Raw genomic sequence first — 15,853 nt, forward strand, 5'->3', positions numbered from 1 at the left:
GCCGCTGCCCTTTCAGAATAAGGAGGCGCGGGCGCATCGTCATTCCGGGCGCAGGCTGCCTCCCCACGCGGGGTGGGCAAGCGCCCACGGGCTGCGTCTGCAGGGAGCCCAGGGCCTGGGGAACCCCCACCCCCCCAGGGCAGGAAGCCTCTCAGTCTCTTGCGTCTGATGGGTGGGCGAGTTGGGGGGGGGGGTGAATCCTGCCCCAGGAAGCACCTGTCTCCTCTCTGGGTCCTAAGACCCTTCCCAACCGTGAGTCGCTGGGACCCCACTCCTGGCGTAGCGTAACGTCGGAGAATCGGAGCAGACAGGGCCAAGGGCAACGCAGGGGCAGGGGCTCTCACAGCCGGCTGCCCCTGCCCGCCCCTCGGCTCAGCCCGGCCCCCTGATTAGCATGCGGCGGCCGTCGCCCCCTTCCGTCGCCCCGCGCGCGGCAGCCCGGATTCCCGGGCCCTCTCGCCGCGCGCGCACACTAATAAGTTTACAAATGGAAGCCGGTGGCGCCGGTTGCAATAAAAGGCAGAAGCTCCGCTCGGGCGCTTCAATGAGAGCATTTTCCCCCCTAACAAGGGGCTGGATTCAGCTGCCTGCCGCCGTCTGAGCTGGACGAGTTGCCAGAGTAACGAAAGCCTAGCGCACACGTGGTGAGAGGGAGCCGGGCGGGGGCTCCAGGCTCGGCCGGTCACCGCGCCGTCCACGCCCAGGCCCCAGGGCTCTTCCTTCGGGCCACCAATCCATTCCTCCCGGACGTCACCAAGCCCCACTCCCCAGCTTCCCCACTGCACATGTTCTCACCACGATGGCGACGACGACCCCCTCCCCCCGCCCCGCGCTCCCACCCCGCGCCAACCCCCAACTTCCAAAGGCTTCCACAGGCTCCCTGGAAGTCTGTATTGAATTCATGAGACACAGCTGGCACACTTACTCCGGGAGGGACAGATAATGTACCAGGCCCTCGGGCATCAGTCAGGAGTCAAATGAGACTGGTGGCTGGTGCTCAAGGTAGGCCCGGGAGGCACAACCGATCCCAGAACAGGCAGATGGGGATTCATAAACTCTCTGAACAAGAGGTGGGCTTCTATGAAGCTCTACGAAGGGTGGCGGGGAATTCAGAGCCAATAACCAGGAGTGCCACATGGAATTTCCTTGGATGGAGGACCAAAGGCCAGAGTTCCGTGAGTGCTTAGGTCAGCTAAGCCAAAGAAGCCTGCTGGATGGTGAACAAAGGGCACCCATCCCACCCTTAACCACAAGATGGCTGCTGCCGCTCCCTGCCAGCTGCTGGCCTAGCTTGGCCTCGGACTGAACTTAGTTTTTGGTCCTCAGTCCATAGAAGTTCACATTTTACTCCAGAAAGTTCAGGTTGTCACCCACCCACCCTGCTTTCTTCCCCAGAACCCGGAAATATAGGGGTTGTCTTATCTCTTTTTTACAAGCTTTTCCTTGGGCACTAGTTCATCCAGGCCCTAGAAAGTGTCCCCTAGAGCCCAGAGAGGCTGGGGGATAGGAGAACTTGGAACTTGGCCCTCCTGCACTGAAGGCTTCCCGACAGCTGCCTTCCCCATGGCCATATGCTAGTAACCTAGGAGAAGCTAGGTCCAAACACAGTACTCACTGGCCAAGCACCCCCTAGGCCATACAGGAAAAGAGGCCAATAATAGACTCCGTCCATATGTCCAATACAGAAAGAGCCTACTTCGTTTGTAAGGGACAAAGAAGGGGTTTGCCTCAGGGAGGGGAGGGTGGGGTAGGCGCTGAGCCAGCTGGGCCCCTGCCTGCATGACTGACATCTCAATAATCACACGCTTCCCACAGCCCAGTGGTCAGAATGCATCTAGTTCAACCACATAAGGCCAGCACAGGGCTCGTGTCCGTGGTGAGGATCCCCACTGCCACCAAGCAGGTGGGCCACACGTCTTTGGGGACAGCCTGCCCACCCTGGTCCCTCAGACCCAGTTTCTCCCTTTTCTCCACGTGACAGCCCAATATCTAATCAGCACTAAGTTCTGTGGATTCTGCCTTCTAGAGATCTCTCAAGTTTGTCGACTTGCAGACCTTAGTTTCAGCTTACATTTCTCGTGAATATCTGTCGCAGCCTCATGATTTTTATACCTCCTGTCGTCTAGCCACCCTACCATCCCCAGAGGATCTCAACCTGTTCCCTTATGGATAAATCCTTGCCGGTGGCTTTCTGGTGCCCTTAGCCTGACACAAGGCCCTTCACGTCTGATCTCTGCCACCTCTCTGGCTTCTCTCTCCCTTGCACCTTGGCTCCAGCCTGCCAGCCGTTGCCCAGACACAAATTCTCACTCAATTCTGGGTGTCTGTTGAAGCTCTTCCCTCAGCCTTACTATGCACTGAAAGGGCGGGCCTACGCCGCCGACTCCATTTTGTTCTGTGTTCTTCACCTTGACCACGCCTCCTCCCCTTGAGTAACCTCCCGCTCACCTGTTCACACTTCCTAATCAAAACACGCCCGGTGACCTGCGTAACAGGACTCCGACCCTTCCCCAGCCAATCAGCTGAGGCCACAGCCATTACCTCACCAACTGCCCCTAGACCCCAATAAAACCTTTGTGCTTTTGAAACTCGCTCTCTCTCCCCAGTATCTCACCGCTGCGTCGGTGCAGGTAGGGGATTGAGCTCCAGCTAGCTCAAATAAAGGCTCTTTTGCTTTTGCATTGGACTCGGCTCCCTGGTGGTCTTTGGGGATCACGAATTCTGGGCATAACAGCACCACCTCTGTTTCTTCCCTTGGCTGCCTCCTGTACATCCTTCTGGACTCAGCCTAGGTGTCACCTCCTCCAGGAAGCCCTCCCCATTCCCTGAGTTTGCCCCTCAAACATACTCACCTGTTCTCCTTCTCCACTGAGCTTCTCAGGAGCAGAGCCCGGCTCCCTCCTGACTTTTCAACAAGGCCTTACTGGCAAATGATCAAAAGTGATCAGAAGTCAGATATGGGTTTGATTCTCAGCTCTTCCATCTGGGAAGGTCATTTCATTTCTCTGAATCACAACCGCTTCCTTATTAAAACGGATAACGGGGGCGCCTGGGCGGTTCAGTTGGTTAAGCTTCCGACTTGGGCTCAGGTCATGATCTCACAGTTCGTGGGTTCAAGCCCCACATCAGGCTTTCTGCTATCAGCACAGAGCCCGCTTTGGATCCTCTGTTCCTTACCACCACCCCCGCCTCTCCCACGCACACATGCTGTCTCTCTCTCTCTCTCTCCCTCTCAAAAATAAATATTAAAAAAGCAACTAAAACAGCTAACAATATTATCGTAAGACTTGGGGCTAAACGAATTAATGTGTTTAAAGGATGTCGCACAATGCCCAGCACAAGGTAAGCGGTCTGTTCTCGCCGCTACGTGTATTTCCTCGGTATCCAGCACATAGGGCATGTTTCAACCACTTATCCACGCTTGCTGAGTAAGTGACTGCATGAAGGGAAGAACAGCACGTGGCTTAGAGTATCTTCACCAGCCCTGGCCCTTCTCCCCCAGATGGGCTTTGGTTTGTTGGTAGCCTGTTTCATGTGGGTCCACAAAACCTGGGGGCTGGTTCACACTCCTAACATCAGATGTATGCAGTGTAGACAAGAGTCAAACCCCGATACGTGGATGGGTAAGCAGCAGGAAAGAGAAACACGGATAAGTCGGAGGGTCTCTGGGCCACCCTGGGGCTTGGGGAGGAGAGAAGCAGCTGCGGGAATGGTCGTGTTCTTCTGGAAGACAGACAGTGTCCTATGTAAAGAGGCCTCCCCCGCGTCTCCTTGTCTTTGCTGCGTCCTGACCCCTGGGGAATATGTGTGCTGCTCCTCTGTGTGGTCTGGGAGGCCCTTCCTCTCCACAAGACCCTCTCACAGCTTTTGCCTTTGCCGGGGCAGAGGACGCCCAGAGTGGCTCTCCAGCAGCAGAAGGAACTAACGAACGGAACGGCTCTGGTCAGCAGCACCCCCGCTTCCTCCGAGGCAGGAGGGCAGGGGGCCTCGCTGGTGGGTGGGCAGGGCTGGTGGGTGGGCAGTAGGGCCAAAGTAGGAGGGAAAGAAGAGAAGGCGGCTTCAAGCCCAGCAGGAGCTGCCCCCAGATGCAGATCTAGAACACAAGGCGGGAAGTCTCCATCAAAACGAGCTGAACTTCAAAGTCTACCGCAAGCTACCCTCTCCTGCCTGCCTCAACCCCCCCCCCCCCCCCCCCCCCCCCCCCCCCCCGGGAACTGGGAACGCTCGCGTTCCTGTTCCAAAGCTGCTGCCGCTGAGAGCCACCCTCCTACGGAGACCACACACAGGGGGCTGGCCAACTCGCTCCCCTCCCGGGCTGTTTTGCAATTTTAATTTCTCACCTTCCTAAACAGCCAAGATTGATAGCATACTTGACAGAAATATTTAATTTTCCAAATGCCTATTATTCAAAGGCTGTGGAAATCTCCAGCCCTCATATTTCTGCATTAATATCCATCTAGCGCCAAGGCCAAAGAAAGATCTTCCCAGAGGCATGGGAGAGGGGAAGAGGAGGAGGGGGAAATCCTGGGCAGAGAGGAATGACCCCTAGAAAACCACCCACGAAGCTCACACCACTCTCCTAAACCAAATCAAACGTTTAGGCTTTTTATCGTTGTTATTAACATCCCCGAGTGGTTACTACATGCCAGGTACCTGCTAAGCGATTTTAACAGCTATCTTGTCATTTAATTCACAACTCTGTGAGGCAGCCACTGTCACTATCCCATTTCTGAGATGAGGAAACTGAGGCACAGAGTAATCTAAAATCACCCAACCAGTAAAGGGAAGGGCTGAAATTACAGCCCCCATTTTTACCGAGTCTTACCCACCATCATACTGTCTCTTTTGTACACATGATAGAAATACTCTTTTTCTAGTAAGTAGTACTTCTATGCTATAGTCAATTTCATCTCCTATCTCATTAAGTAGATTCACTGATAAATTCAGTGTGCACATATGTCTGAGGTCCCTGTCACACACGGAGCACTGCTGTGGGGAGAGCATAACACACGGAAGGTGAAGTCTCTTGTCTACCATGATCTGAAAATCCATCTGGAAAACTGGTCATATATGATCCCTGCGCAATCTATACAGATATCGAATCATTATGTCGTGCACCTGACACTAATATCATGCTAAATGTCAATTATGTCTCAATAAATGAACTTAAACACCGGGCATGTCTGCAAACAAACAAAAAAAAACAAAAACAAAAACAAAAAAACCCAAACTGGGCATGTGTGCAAACAATGCAGCAACAAAACAAAGCAGTCTGATAACACCACCTACCCAGGGGACTCAACTCTGAGATCAAAGAAGAAACAAGACTTCAAAATAAATAAGAGACCCTCCCAGACTCCACTCTATGCCTAATGCAGATAGAGTTTATTCACACTAAATGCAAAAACGGACATGAAGACCAGGGAGGCAGGCAGGCTGGCAAGGGCGACAAGAAGCAACTGGTAAAGAGGAGAGAGGAGAAGATCATGAAACAGACAAAGGACCCAAGAAGTTAGCGGTTTGGGGCCACGTGATGTGGGCCACAGAATATCCGGGGGATAGCTCATGTTTATCATAATGACCCCGAGTAATGAGAAAAATGATCAAACTGTGTTCTGTGTACAGGGAGCGCCCAGGTGGCTCAGTCGGTTAAGCGAATGAATGCCTCTTGATTTCCGCTTAGGTCATGATCTCACGGTGCGTGAGTTCGAGCCCCACGTCGGGCTCTGTGCTGACAGTGCAGAACCTGCTGAGGATTCTCGCTCTCCTTCTCTCTCTGTCCCTCTCCCCTGCCTCTCTCTCTCAAAATAAATAAATAAACTTAAAAAAAAAAAAAGATGCCTGTTGGTGAAACTTTTTTTTTTTAACGTTTATTCATTTTTGAGAGTCACAGAGAGACAGAGCATGAGCAGGGGTGGGGCGGAGAGAGAGGAAGACACAGGATCCAAAGTGGGCTCCAGGCTCCGAGCTGTCAGCGCAGAGCCTGACGTGGGGCTCGAACCCACGGACCGTGAGATCACGACCTGAGCCGAAGTCAGACGCTCAACCGACTGAGCCACCCAGGCGCCCCTTAGTGATACTTCTCTCATGGCCATTTGGATGGCAATGTTTAAAGTGGCCAAAATATATATATATTTTTTTACATTTTGGCACTTAAAGAAGGAAGTTATACCCTGTAACTCATTCTGTAGTGAAGCAGCACAGCCTGACTAGGACTGGGAGCTCCCGGTGGAAAGATTCTGTCTGGCCCTCTCTGCTCAGGAAGCAGCACTGGTAAGCACCCGACAAAACATGACCGGCCTTCACAGGGGTGCTGGTGCCCACATGCCTCATGCATGCACAGCTGAGAAGATAGAGGAAGCTGGGGAGCCCGGGCCCCCTCCAAAACCAGGCCTGGGGAGCCCAGGACCTCACTTTCCCAGCTCCCAGGAGGCCGAGCTTAGAGCAGAATTGCCCCTCCCTGGCCCAAGGGGGGTCTTTGCTACCCCCCACGGAGTCACCACCACCATTCCTTCTCTGGAAGGAATCCTAACATAGGTTGTCAGCACATAAGAAAGGAGGTGCCTCTACCTCCCTTTGCCTGCTCCTAAATGGATCTAGTCAACTGCTGCCTGGAAAGGTGACGGAAACAAAGCCAAACAACAAAGCAAAAAGGTGAGCGTCCCTTTGGTGAGCAAAGCTCATCACTATGGTGAGGCCCTATCAAGGACCTCAGAAGTCTCTGTAAAACCACCCACTCACAGGTGATGAGCCAGAGCAAGAAGAAAAGTAAGACACAAGACAGGGACCCACCGATGGAACCCATGCCATGTCCGAAAGGTGAAAACGTCTGCCTGCTTTCTTTCTATGTGAACCTAAAACGTCCCCTGAAGCCATCTCGCTCCCCTTTGTCAACTGAATATGTTGAACCGTCACGGGCACATCATCGACTCACTTGTTCGTTGTTCATTGACTCACTTGTTCATACCTCTACGTCAGCATGACTGAATGAACCAAAAACATCCATGAGGCTTTTTACTTACTTCATAAGGGGGAAAGGAGCTAATATTTCCCGAGCACTTACTCTAATACAGACACTTCACGTAGGCTCGTCTCATTTAATCTCGTAATAGCCCTCTAAGGTAGATATTATTTCCATTTTATGCGTTTAAGAAAACTGAGGCTCAGAGAGGTTAAGCAACTTGCTCAGAGCTGCAGAGCTAGAAAGCATCAAAGCAGGGGTTCTGTTTCCGGACCATCTAACCCTGAATCCCAAGTGCCGCCAACAATGCCTTCTCGGCAAAAGAGCAGAGAAAGGCCTCTGGGGTCACGGGTCTGGAGACAAGGAAGACCCCTCTCACTTCACATAAGAATGTTCTTCCTTTCTGGCCTAAGCTCGTCTGGCATTTCAGGGGCTGACTTTCATGATAAATGGGCCCAGGGCACACACGAGATGTAATATGTCTTGATTTAGTGAAGCGCTTGATAGGTCGTCTGATGAAATTTTACTTGCAAAATTAATTCAGATTGTCTTGGCCGGGTGCTCCCGTCACCCAGACGGCAGAGAGGCTGAGACACTGTAAACAAGTGGTCAAGAGAAGAGGCTGGGACGGCAGGAGTGCAGCATCAGAGGCAGGTGACTCCAGCAGCAGGAAGTAGAGGGTTCTTTCCCCTAACGCGAGGACAGGTGCCTGCAAGAGGTGTGCAGGGAATGGAAGATGAGCTGGACGTGAGAGGCCCTGGCCGGGGAAGAGCGTTCGTCCTCGGTGCTTGCCAGTGGCAGGGGGCAAGGGGAGAGCAAAATGACCCCCAGGGGCTCCTGCAGTCCTTAATTCTATGTGGTCATCACACAGGGCCCAGAAACGCACTGATGGAGGCAGAGGAGAAAACAGTCAGCCTCGGAGGCTGACACGGGGCAGCTCCAAGAGGCAGCTGCCTGCCTGAGAGTCAGGGTGATCTAAGCCTATCAGGCCAACTTTGCAGCGGGAACGGGAGGCGGGTGCCTTCCAGGGGCAGGAGGCTGCCCGGAGGGGTCAGCCAAGTGGGGGATGTCAGCCCACCCCAGGAAGGGGAGGCTGGAGGCCCAGGAGGGAAGGGTGGCGAGATGGAGCAGGGGGGAGTGACTGAGGAGGAGGAATCAGAGGCGCTAGACTGACACAGGGGCGGGAACGTGACTGCCACTCACAATTAAGGACAGAGTGGAGAAGAGATGAACCTATGGAGCACAGCAGGAAAAAAAAAAAAAAAGAAAAAGGAAAGAAAGAAAGAAGGAAGTGTTCTCCTGTCCTCTCGTGTGCATGCATAGTAGGTAAGAGGAAAGAGGTGCCATTTTTGTTGTCCTAAAGCAAAGGCTAGGTGTTAAGCCCGCTCCAAAGACAGATGTCACCCAGGATGTTGAGGAAGTAAGCAAGAACCTAGGGACGAAAGGAAACTAGGCAGATCCAAAAGGAAGCAGGTGCCAGAGAAACCCTCATCCCCGTCTCTCCGTGGCGTTGGCAGGAGGTAAGCGGAATTGATCGGATAGGGGGTGGAGGGGTAGGTGCTGCCTCCTGGACGCACCCTGTGTCATCCTGGCAAAATGACTTGAGCTGACTTGCATTTTAAACGGCTCACTCTGGCTGTGATATTAAGAATAGGCGGGGGGGGGGGGGGGGGGCAGGTAGGATGCATGGGGAGGGGGAGAATGGAAGCAGGGAGGTGGAGAGGGAAAGCAAATGGGACTGGGGTGGTGGTAGCCAAGAGAAGGGGTTAGATTTGGGGCATATTTTGAGGATGGAGAAAACAGGAATTGCATATGGGTATGAGATGAAAGGAATCATGAATGAATGAATGCATGCCCCAGTCTGACTGCATTATTATGTGGACCCAGGGGCAGTAACCTTTTCCTTACCCAGGCTTACCCCCACCCCTGGCAATCTTCTCTTCAGTTTAAACCTTGACCTATAGCCCACCCCTTCCAACTATCTGATCCCCGGCTTTCATCCAAGTTCAACAGCCCTTTGTATGCCGGCATGGAAACCTAATCACCACCTGAAAGTGTATTTCTCTAAGAACCGGTTTCAAGTCGCCAACAGCCAATTTGTAAATAAACCACTAGAAATATGACCTCTACATAAGTAGGAAGGGCCCGTATAAACGCTGTCATTGCCTAAATCGTCAAATCCAAGGCAAAGCAATTTCTGTTGCCCCTGAGACTAATGGCCTGAGCCCGGCCATGATTCTCAGTGGGCAGGGGCATCTGTAACGGTGACGGTGGGAACAAGCCCCAAGGCCTCTCATGATGACAGAGTGGCTGGGGACAGACATAAAAGGAACTTGCATACTTTGTGCCACTCACAGCTCTCCTGGGAGGCGACAGAACTGCAGGTGGAGGGCAAAGCCTCTGCCCCTCCTCCCACCTCCCTATGGAGACACTGGACGCTTCTCAATTCTATCTGCCAAAGAAACTGCCTAGAAGTGGGTAGGTCAGGAAAGGCAGGTGGGCCGGGAGAGGGAGGGATGCCTGCTGTGTGCATCTGGCAGCAGCCTCAGCCCCACTGTGAATTCTACTGAGGGAAGATGAGCAAGTCTGGGAGTGCTGGCTAGGCTAGCCGAGCACATAGCAGACCCGGTAGAAAGCTTTCTTAGCAACCTCGGTGCAAATCCGACTCAGAGAAACAAAAGCCAGACCTCTGAGTGCTGTGTCAGCTGCGGAGATGCTTCTCCACTCCTCCTCTGGCCCCGCTGCCTCACCGTGGCTTCTGGTTCACCACTCAGTAATGAGAGCTCCCACACCTAATGAATAAACAGGAAGCCGCTAGCTGGGCTCTGCATTCGGAATCCCAGCCTGCGAAGAGCACAGAAACACCGTGCTTTCTGGGGCTTCACGTCTCCATTTGTGGGAGCGAAGCATGAAGTCATGATAAGGATGGGTCAACGGCACAGCGACACCTGCACTTTGACCCAAGCGTGCAGAGCCCGGAGGGCGCGTGGGCAGCAGCTTGTGGTCTGGTCTCCCAGGCAGCTGGAGCAGCCGCCCCGCCAGTGGGCTCCCGTGGGCCACCCTTCCAGGATGCTGGCATTACAGTGTGGCTGCAGTCTCCTCCCCAGACCTCCTCCAGGGATGGCCTCCCCACACCCCCAAGCTGAGCACATTCCTCATCTGGCAGGAGGCGGAAAGATGCCCAGGAGCTCTCCAACCGAGCCCCTCACAGGAGACTGGAAGGGATCAGGGCCCCGGACCTCCCCCCTTGACTTTATGCCACACACCAGCTTGGGGAGAGGGAAGAGAAACTTGGAGAAAAAGAAAACCCAGGGGGAGGCAGGAGCCCATGCAGGGCGGGGGTTGGGGGGGGGGGGCTATAAGACTGAGAGACACTGTGGTCCCACACGGAGATGTGACCACCGCCCTGACACCAAAACAGAGGGCGGAACAAGCTAGGACACATGCAAAGGCTTTCATGGCAAAGAATAATGAATTGCCCCCGCCGACTATTCAGAGCAGAAACTTGTCCCTGCCAGTGATAGCCTGGGTTCAAAACACTCGTGCAATCCACGGATATTTTTGCTAATCCCGTCTGGGCCTGACCTTAGTTTTTTAATGTCAGATATTCATCCACCTTTCTTTCATTCAGGGAGCTGTGTGGCTGCTGATAGCATGGGGCAGGTACCAGGGGGCGCTGTGGAGGTAGGGGGGGCCGGGGCGGGGGGGGGGGGGCGGGGGAGGGGGGTGGTGGTGAAATCTACAACATCCGCCTTAACGTAAGTGTCCCTGCATGGAACCCATCACAGCAGCACCTCCCTCCAAAGTGGTTTCTTGGGTTTACAGCCTGACCTTGACCCTGGGGCCTGGACCCTCCCCCGGCCCCTCCCCCACTCTGCCAGTGTTGAGAGCCCACAATCTGTTGGGAGCCCACAGTCAGCTTCTGTACAGGGTGAGAAATCTCGGGGCACAGGTGACAGACGGGCAGGCAACGCGCAGTTACTCGGCCTGTTCAGAGTCAACAGTACCAGTCCTCACTCCTGGCCTGTTCTCTGACCCCTTTTAACTTCTCCCCGCCTCTCCAGGCCCAGAGGACTCTCTCACTCACAGCTCCAGGCCCTGAGGAAGACAAGTGCTGCTTTCTGGTTCCAAATATAACCCCCGAGTTCAGATCATAACTTCTTTTTCCTACAGCTTCTTGGAAAATTAACTGATTTCTCATTTCTCTAGACCTGGGTCTGGTTCCCTCCGTATCTAACACTGTTGATCCTCTGACCCCACTCCCTGTTGCTGCCTCCTCCCTTTCCTTCACCGCTCCAGCTGGCCCCTCCACCTCTCTCCTGGAAACCTTCTCCTCTCTCCCGGGTGGCCTTCACGTAAACAATTCTAGCCTCGGGGACTGCCTGGAAGCAAGCCACACGGTTGGCCACAGCATCTCCTCATCCCTTGTGGTTTCCATGGCACCGCCTCGCCTGGTTTTCCTCCCTCAGTCTCCCCGAAAAGGCTGCCCCACTCACCCCATAAGTGTTGACTCTCAGGTTTGGTCAGTGACCTTCCTCCTCCTCACCCCACACTCTCCCGTGGCGATCTGTCTAAACCCTCACTGCTGCCTGTTAGCTGATGACCCCAAACCTTTATTTCCAGTGTCTCTTCTATCTAGAGAGTTGGGGGATATGCATCATTATACCGCGTTATAATGATGCATATCCCCCTTGCAAATTACCCCTAATCCTTCGCGCCTTCCTCCCCACCTTTTCTCACCTAGCTAAATCCCAAGTCCCCCTGCCCTCAACTACACATCTTCTCCATGCCCGCACCTCAGCACCCGAACATTTCTGGACAAACCCACACGACCAGCTGGCTACTAGCATCTTAGTGTATAACCAGAAGCTTCCAATAGGCGCTCATCATTGTCCTGTCTGCAATTCCCCCCACAGATCCCTGGGAGAGCGACCCCAACTCCCTCAGACTGGCATTTTACACCTTTGCCCATCACGTGTAGCTCATGGCCTTGACCCCCAGTCCACCGAGAACACAAGTCAACAGGAGCCCCCTGAACTTCCCACCACCTGGTCTACAGACTTGCCTCCGTCTTTTGTCACATTCTCTGTCATCCGTCCGACTATACGCCAACCCATTTGTTTTCCAACCCCTCCCTTTTTCAAGGTCTTCATTCTGGAAGTCACCCCCTCTCCCCTATTATCAGTTTGGTCACCGTACCCCTTGTCATTTCCATCACTATACACATGCGCTCTGGCGTCTCCAGACTTTAAAGATAAAATGCGCTCAGAGCACCTGGGTGGCTCAGTCAGTTATTAGGCATCCGACTCTTGGTTTCAGCTCAGGTCACGATTTCATAGTTTGGAAGTTCAAGCCCCGCATTGGGCTCTGCACTGACAATGCAGAGCCTGCTTGGGATTCTCTCTCTCTCTCTCTCAATAAGTAAATAAACTTAAAAAAAATAGAAATAAAAAAAAATAAAAATAAAATGCGCTCACTGGCACCTTCCATTCCAACCCCTAGCCACGACTCCTGTCCCTGCGTCTGCTCACAGCATCCCTCAAAGACCTTCCCACGCTCTTTCCCCCAGTCCCTTCCTCCTGTCTGCTCTTCCATAGCTCCTGTCTGGCTTCTGATCAAGGTCCCCAAGGACCCCCCTATTGCCAAACCCTGCAGACACTTCTGGACTTGTCTCCTTCCCGTGTGACCCCTCAGCACCATGGATGCCATTGACTGCTCCCTCCCCTCCCCATTCTCCAGGCCCTCCCCCGCCGTGAGATGCTGGGTACCACACTGCCCTGGCCTCCTCGCTCCCTATCTCCATGATGCTCTCTCCACTTCTGCCTGGCTCTCAGCCCCCAGGGCTCTGTCCCCACCCATCTCTATTTTCTCCGCACATTACCGTCTTTCCTCCTAATCATTGGCGACTCCCCAACCTGGACCTCTAGCCTAAGAGACCCACATCCGACTGCTGACCTGTTATCCCTGTACTCGGTCATATAATCAGCATCTCAGATGGAGAAACCCCAGCCCCTTCCTCCTCAAACCTGTCAGATGTCACTTTGCAGCCTGGTCCTCCTCCTAGGCGCCCCACATCCCTCCAGATCACTGATGGGTGGCGGTCCCGCTGATTTTATGCCAGCGTGCACCGTGACCGTGGCATCTGCCCGCTCGGCCACCACCAGCCCCCGTGTTTAAGCCACTTCTCCCACCTCCTGAGTGGTCTCCAGCTCCCACTCTCACCCCGCCACGGTCCCTTCTCCCCATGGCTGCCAGAGCGGTATTTTTCAAATATAAATCAGATCCTGTCACCCCTCAGCTCAAAATCCTTTAACGGCTTTTCATTGCACTTGGAATCAAATCCACGCAAGTGACAAAAAACCCAACTCAAACTGGCTTAAATGATAAAAGCTAATTTATTGATGGCAGAGTGGCTGGAGGTGTTGCAGAGCTTACGTCTTCATACCTCGATATCCACGGGTGCCTTTTCCAGATGGCACCCCGGGCAGCTGGGGGTCAGGGGTCGGGGGGGGTGGTGCTCAGGCCCAAGGGGCTCTGTCCGCTCAGAGACTGACCCCCCCCCCCACCCCCACTCCACTGGCTGCCCCCAGGCCAGCCCTTCTCAGCCTCCGCTCTTTTTTGTCCCAGGCTCCTACTATGAGCTGAGCGGCATTTCGGGACACGTCACCTTTCCAGGCTCAGGGCCGGGATGCTGGCTGTACCTCCCCTTGCTCTCTCCTTCTCTAAATCCTTTTAAAGGAAAGAGCCCTTTCAACACCTGCTACTACCGCTCACATCTGGCCGGATGTTATCACTCTTTCTTTGCTACACTTTGCATCTGTCCACAACTGCCACTAACTGGGCCTCCAGGGGGCATGTCTCTTACGGGAGGACCAGCCAGGAAAGAGAGCATCCTTCAGAGCCCACGATCCCTCAGCTGCCTGCCACGGTGAAGCAGGGAAGAGGGAAGACCCGGCCCCGCACAAGACCACAGGCCACGTATGGCGCCTGGGCCTGCGTGTCTGACGGGCATCGTATGGGTGCAGGTGTTCTTTGCCCTTTCTCCCCTGCAAATTCCGCCTCCTCTGCTGAGCGACTTTCGATGAATCTCAACCCCTCAGGACTCTGGTGTCCTGTCTGTAAAATGAAGGGGCTGGGAGAGTGACCTTCGGGTCTATTCCGGCTCTGACATGCAACGCTTCTCTGGCCTAGAACGTGAGTCTGGAGTCGTGCATCCGCACAAAATGTCTGACCCCAAAGAAGGTTGCTGATGCAACATAAGGGGTCTCGGGGCTGGGGTAGGCGGCCCAGGGACGTGCCTCCACTTTAGGGCGTGTGCCCTTCAGGTCTCTCTGGAGACCCCCACTCTCCACCTGTTGGCCCTCCATACTGCCATCACAATACCCTTCCCAAAACCCCAACAGGGTCCCGTCATTCCCCTTAGACCCTCCTACCTCGAAAAGAACGTTCTGATCCCCCCCAGCAAGGCAATCGGGAACCACGCCGCCTCCAGCCGCTACTCCTCTCCTCCCTCCCGCAAGCCTGACGTCCAGGAGAGCGAGACGGTGCGCCCTTCTCTGACCACCCCTCCTATTCCCACGCCAGCATGCCTTGGCTCGGGTGTTCCCTCTGCTTGGAATCCCTTCCCGGCCTCCACGCCTTTTCCTCAACTTCATGCAATTCTACCTAACGATCAAGGCTCCGCTTCAACGTCCTCTGTGCGTCCTCACCCACCCCTGCCGCACAGTCAGAATTAAAGGCCCATCACCTGGACATCCGTGTCCCGGGCCTTTTACTTATCTACACGCCTACCACAGCCAGCACTTGTAACATGGCCCGAGGCCCGGTGCAGGCGGGGGGGGGGGGGGGGGGGGAGCAGGGGCCTCTGGAGAGTCTGGCAGGCCTGAAGGAGCGGCAGGCTGAGTTGCGTCCTGGCACCAGGTAAAGACTCTCAGCTGGATGCCTGCGCATGCGTCTCCCCGGCGTCCTTCCCCCGTGTGTGCTCCTTCAGGAACACTCGGGAGTCCCCCCGACAGAAGGCCAGGCAGCCTGCTCACCCTGGCAGGAGCCCAGCAGCCGTGCGTTGCACATTCCCCTCGCACCCAGCACATTTATCCCGCTAATGAGAAGTTTCTTAAAGCTCTAACAAGGCTCTCTCCACCGAGCAGGTTCATAGCAGATTCTTATGAAAAATAAATTCAGCGCATTAGTGGACCCACAGGGAGGGGCCCGAATGTACCAAATACCGAGCAGTTGCTGTCTTTTAATTAAAAAATAATGATGAGCTCACGTAATTTCTGGTCTCTCCCTAAGAAAGATTTTCTGATGTTCGTGCAGAGAATGCGCATGTTTTTGTTAGGACTAAAAACGACCTCTGAGTGGCTGGAAACAGGAAGAAGTCTTCCATGCTTTGGGCTCACCAGCTCCAGGCCCCACTCGGGCACCTTCTCCCCTCGCTTATCCGATTACTGTCTTGAAAGCGTGTGTGAGACCTCACGCCGGTGTGACCAGCCTGAGGGAGTCCCGCTCTGCTTCACCACATTCGTCTGTCTGTCCCTGCAGCCATCTAGCCGCCCGCTGAGGTCCCCGGGTGCTAGGAGCTAGACACGCAGAGATGCCCGAGGCAAGGTCTCCGACCTCCGGGAACCCAGGGTCTAGCTGCAAAGAGAGATGTCAAAACAAACTAGCAAAGACACTAAAGGCCACGGTGGAGGTCTGTCTGCCCGGGGTGCTGAGGGGGCAAGAGAAGAGGAGTGTTTTCTAGGAAAAGCTTCCAAGTGAGGCTTCCTGGTGGAGAACACCGCACCGGCGCCTGAGGAGGAGGACGAGGGGAGGAGGGGAGACAGAGGAGGGAGCACTCCGTAGTGGGGCGGCCCAGGCAAGGGCCTGTAGCAGACCAGGCGCCAGCGTGGA

The 15,853-nt window shown here is 54.4% G+C and overlaps 1 protein-coding gene and 1 non-coding gene across 4 annotated transcripts in view; both read right to left on the minus strand.

The window, feature by feature from the left end:
* Positions 1–15,853, minus strand: part of GRIK4 (glutamate ionotropic receptor kainate type subunit 4) — a 425,772-nt gene that overhangs the window by 378,807 nt on the left and 31,112 nt on the right. The window lies entirely within an intron of this gene.
* TRNAR-UCG (transfer RNA arginine (anticodon UCG)) lies at positions 5,981–6,065 on the minus strand. Its single transcript has one exon. It is a non-coding gene; the product is annotated as a tRNA-Arg (tRNA).

The sequence above is a fragment of the Panthera pardus genome, unplaced genomic scaffold (genome assembly GCF_024362965.1).
Source record: "Panthera pardus isolate Hobbes unplaced genomic scaffold, ASM2436296v1 HiC_scaffold_12, whole genome shotgun sequence".
Classification (NCBI taxonomy): Eukaryota; Metazoa; Chordata; class Mammalia; order Carnivora; family Felidae; genus Panthera; species Panthera pardus.